The sequence below is a fragment of the Orbicella faveolata genome, unplaced genomic scaffold, assembly GCF_042242905.1.
Source record: "Orbicella faveolata isolate gen_17 unplaced genomic scaffold, um_ofav_v1 contig_13, whole genome shotgun sequence".
NCBI classification, from domain to species: Eukaryota; Metazoa; Cnidaria; class Anthozoa; order Scleractinia; family Merulinidae; genus Orbicella; species Orbicella faveolata.
The window spans coordinates 26,324,198-26,330,000 of NW_028301540.1; positions in this window are offsets into that span (position 1 = coordinate 26,324,198).

The window sequence follows — 5,803 nt, forward strand, 5'->3', positions numbered from 1 at the left end:
GAAAACAATTAATTGTTTAAAAACAATCACTTAAAACGAAGAAATTTCTAAAAAAAATTGAACCTCCGACAGAACAGTGAAGAAATTAAAAGAAAGATATAATGAAAACAGTGTAACTACACAGAACATGAATGACGAGGAAACTATAACGCACATCTTTGTCGGAAGACAGCAAAATTTAAAAACAGGCGCAGCGGAAACTTCGTTGTTCATTCATGAAAAGGACATGTGCGTTGGCGGGGAAGTGGAAACACTTACGCCCGATATTGACAGAGAAAATGATCATATTTTCTGAGTCAGTCAAGGTTTGTGCATCTTGAAAAGTTTAGCCTAAGTTTTTCTCGTTTGTCGTTTGTTTTGCAAAGCAGATTTCATGCCTCGACAGCATAGAATTTATTGAGTATCATTCGTCAGGCTTACGACGTTTCTTCAATTATAATTGGCAGAAGTTACGCATGCACTCATATTTACGTCAGAAAACCTAATTCACTAAAACTAACTAAATCAATCATCTTTGTTGCGCATAAAATAGGTGATTAGAGTCGCCCAAAACAAAAGATTTCATAATCATATCTATGCAAAATTTCCTTTTCAAGAGACTCTTATGCAAAAGATTGTTTATAGAAAAGAAAGAAACTAGTCTGAGAGTTAGTTATGATCTTGGTGTAGGTTCTGAACAAAAGTAAATTGAGTTTTAGATTGAAAGAGAAGCGAAATTTACTTCTAAACTCATGGATTGAGGGTAAAGGATCTCAGAGGTGTTAGAAATAAAGAGGTCAGCAAGATTTTAATAAGGTTGAGAATTCTCCTCATCACGCATCAATGTGTTGTGAACTCGATACAAACCAAAACAAGCATAATGTTTTGTTATCTTTTTATTTTATAATTGTTCTGTGTATAGTCGCAGGAATAGGCGTTCAGTTTGACAAGTACATGACTGAGGGGGACATGGGGGGTTCTGAACACCGCAACACCACAAAAAAAATTAACGAACACCGCATCACTGCAAGAAAAGTCAACGAAACATCGTCACCGCAACACGTATTTTTAGCGCCATGATTCGTTCTTCTACACTTAAAATAATACTTTTATACCTCAACAATTTTCCACAAAATAAACACATCAGAACGCTTTTCATTGCGCATATGTGGATACTGCTGATGCCTGTAAATCAGTTTTCTTGCTCTTGTGAAGAAACCTTGCGCGAAGTTAGGAAGCGGACGAAGAATAATGAGAGGACCCTTGAGAGATGGCCTTTACCCCAGATCCCTCTCTTCTTTTACTTCGCTCACTTTTCTTGGTGTATAAACCCACTGACTGAAGCCCTATCTTCACTGAAAGTATTGCTTTCCGGAGCTTGCTACGTTTGCGTTCGATATTGATAATCGCAAAAATAATTGAAAAAATAGGAGGTGTAGAAAGTCGCAGGACCTTGGAGCGGGTAAAGACCAGTATCAGAATGACCTGTAGACGAAGCCGAATAGAAAAAGGAAAAAAATAGTAAACGTGTGTAATTTACAAAGCTTCCTTAGCTTAGAAAGCCTTCTTTCTTCCCTGCCGACGCGACGTCCGAATATATTTTGTGGCCGGTAATTTTCGCCACCTTTTCCTTTCTTCGAAGAAAGAGGCTGCGCAGTCAATAATACATTATATTCGGCCTTGGCGTGTCCACTGAACTCCGGGTGACAGAGGTCGAGTTACTTGTCAAGTTACGTATAAATGAAAACAGCTTCGGATTGGCAGCCGAGGCATATTGAAGATTGACTGGAAATTGGTCTGTATTTTGTTACAAATTATTAACCTCAATGGTGCATGTTTCCATAAATTAGCATCGAAAACGAAGTTTACATGCTAAATTTAGGTCAAATTTAGGTTTGAAAAAGGTTGTCATCTAACAGTTCTCACGGAACTTATTATGCATGAATAACTCAAATTGATGACTATTTTTACAATTTTTGTGCTTACAGTCATGCATTATGAGAGTCAGTGATCTTGCCGATCAAGATCAAAACATTCACAAATCATCACTTTTGAAATTTTGGTCTTCCTCATAAGATAAACGTGAGTACATTTTAAGAAATCTTGATCAGTGAAAATTGCAGCACGTGCTCCGCATCTAAATCAAAATCCCCGAGTTGGGCGTAGATAAAATCAGGAACACAGTACACTCCCTAACATCACGAGACACGCGGGGACACTAAAAACCAAAAAAAGACATGAGAAAAAAAAAAAAAAAAAAAAAAAAAGAAAAAGAAAAGAAAAAAAGAAAAGAAAAAAAGAAAAGAAAAAAGAAAAAAAAGTTAAATAAGTCTGTAGATAATCTTTACTCAACGCAGGTTATTATCATGTCGCCACGGTTTGCCTGCATGTGTACTTTTTACAGTAAAGGAACTCTTTACGGTTAGTTGCTCTCCCAGGAGGGAGGGGGCTTCTCCAAGCAAAGCATTGGTTGAATCATCACTACCAGTGTGACGTCACGTTTCGCTTGGATGAAATTCAAAATGGCGCTCAATGGCTGAAGTACAAGAGGTTGATAAAAATGCGGAATTTCGCTCTGATATTCTGCCCCATTTTCTTAGGTTCGTTAATATGTGGTTTATATTACATTGAGGAATCTTTATTTGGTACTTTTTGGTGGCCAAAATATTCAAAAGGTAGATAATTTGATCGAGAACTTTCTGTTTTGAAGCCAATTTGTCGAGCAAAACTGTTAGCTGGTTGACCTTTCGAGGGCCACTGCATAGCGAAGCAGAGCCATTTTGACCCAAGAATAGGAGGTTCGACAGAGGGTATACTTGGCTTCTTGTATGTGGAATTTCAGTTCTTCAGTGCTCGTGGTTCATCTCATCAATCCCTTCAAAGTGCAAAGAATGGCTGGGTGGAAAGAACAGCCATGTTTCAGATAGCCAGATTAGGTAAGGTTTCACCTTTATCGTACTACAGTTTACATTTAGAGCAATATCCGTAATTTGGTTAATAGTTATGGCTTGATTAATGATTCGGTTCTATTTTATTTTTATTTTATTTGAGAAAGAGGAGCCTTAATTTTCTTTTATATGCTAGGTCTGCAGCAAATATAATTTATACCGAGAGACCATATTTTCTCTTGATTGTACATAGTTGTGTTACATGAAAAACTCAGCTTAGTTCCTTGCCGGCGGCCTAATTGTGACTAACTTTTCCCTGATATTAGTTTGGAATTCGATATTTTAAAAATTGATAAATGCTGTTAATCCGATAGATCCATCAGAATCCATTGATTTGCAAGGTCATAATCAGCTAATAGTCTCCATTTGTTCATCTAAAAGTTGTAGCCCACTGAAAACAGGTTATTAAAGACACTTCTTGTTTCTTTGCAGGGAATGTCACTGGAAGGAACATATCATAATGCACAAATTTCCTTCCAGAATGCCACACTGGACAGCATTTAGGGATTCTGATGAACATTTTCCCTTTGAAGGCTAATGCCCCTCCCCCCTGCTCCCCAGATGATAAACTGGCATGGAGTTTTAAACTCACCTTAGTTTAGATTTTTAAAAATTTCTTTATCACCTGTCAAGAAATGCATATGAGAGCTACGATTTGTTTCATATGTTTAATCATGCTGTCAAATGTACAAGTTCCTGCTTCATTTTTGCACCCCCTTAAGCACTTTTCCACACCTCTAGTTAAACTCCCATTGATTGACAGCCAAAGATATTTCCTTTAAAGGCACAGAGTTATACAAAGGCTTACCACAGCTTGATTGTCAGTATAAATCAATTGACAAGTTCAATTTGGAATTAATTTGAGATCCCAAATTTACGATAGTTTCAATTAATTTATGAGAAGTTAAAAAAATGTGACTTTTCTGTTATATCAGTAACTAAAATAGATGTCACCAACCTTATTGACTTAAACAACGTAATGAAGAAAAAGCTAGGGTGGTGAAATTCAACCATTTTTACACAAGGATAACTGAACATTGAGCTATGAAGACACAAAACAGAGCAAAAGAGGGGAAATTCTCTGGAGCTAACATCGAGGTTTTCAGCGCTGACTGCTATCACACTAACCACAAATAAAACCACTAGCAATGGATCAGGCACGACATGTATGGCCATATATGGTCAGAATGAGAGCATAGCTGCTAAGCACGCTGGAGGAAAATGAAGCTTATGGGCCTCTGGAGTCTGAGGGAGAAATTGATTCAGTTAATCAATCATTTCTTTATTTGGTAATGCAGGTTTTATGAAGTAGCCTTCATTCGGTGTCCACTCCATGGACATTATCCATTCCGAGAAGATAGGAACAGATAATGTCCAAGGACAAATGTGCAAGCGAAAATAATTGATGGATCAAATGGCACATAGAGTCACAATTGAAACTATAGGCTGATGTGAACCTGTGAAGAGCAGGAGATGATTATAAAAGCAGAATAAAAAGAGCTTATGGGAATAAAACTTGTTAAAATTAAAAAAAAATATTTAAATAGAATAAATGTCTGATTGTCTTCACAGCATTTCGGTATTCTAACACATTTTTTAGCATTTACTGTCATTTCTTTTGAGTGCTATGCTGCAATATCTATTTGGTGACATTTAGTGGAGGGTTGTTTTTTAGTTGGAATATGATGAGAACTTAAATGGATGAAAAGACTACAATGCAGCCTTGAAATTCTTGGAGGCTTAAGAAATAGGAGTCATTACAACATGGCAATGCAGGATAGTTGCAACATCATCAGCCTGTTCCAGGCTCTCGGTCTCTTTCTCTACCAGAACCCGCTCTGCCACTTTTTGCGATCATCCCACTGACAGAGAACCAGGAACAGGCTACAGCATCATTCAAGATGTGGCATTGTTCAGGAATAAGGCAAGTTATCAGGTTATGACAAAAGATAAATAAATCATACAGCAAAATTGATTTCACTATAACTGCAATTATTTAAATGCTATATATGTTTACACCAAAATTGTACACCAAAATGTAAGAGGCAAAAAGAAAACCAAAAACAGCTTACTCAGGCTAACTCTAATTTGAACTTTGTTGTGAATATGAAATTACAACACTGAATACCGCAATTGCAGTGGACAGCAATAAGTCAACAGTTGCAACGAGACAGGAAAAAAAGCCAACAAACCTTCACAACAAAAGCCAACAAAGCTGCTGTACGATTAAAGCCAACAAATTTAACCATACAGCGGGCACAATTAAAACACAAAAGGCAAACGAAGTTGAAACACAAAGAATTGCATTTAAAGGCCTGATAACTACCACCAAAAGTGCTCCAAAACAGACGAAAACCGATCACATCGCAGGGAAATTTAGGTGGAAATCAAGAAATAAACAACATCTCAACACTCAAACGGATTGATGAGAGGAACGGCTGGTTCAATCGACACAGAGATACACGCAAATAAACAAATAATAGAATCAGGATATTTTACCACAAGAGTTACGCTTTGATATTTACTATTCAAATTGCTTTGTTGAGTGTCCTCTTCAGTCCAATTGCGTGATGTTTGTAGAATTCACCCGAGCATAGCCTGTATCGCAGAAAAGTACACTTTGGCAAAGTGGGTTTTCCGTCACTGCAGTCGGGTGGAAAACGGTCGACTTTTTGCGACTTCGGCATTTATGTTCCGCGCTGACAAAAAGTCGACTACTGGAGAAAGAATGTCCGCGAATCACCGTTGCTAATCGTGTTCCAGTGCCTTGCAGTTCACGGTTGTTTTAAGTTTCGCTTATCCTGTCAGAACCCACTTTAACAATTCTTGCTATCAAGCAAACCTAGTGACCTTTTTCGTGTTTCAGCCAAATTGAC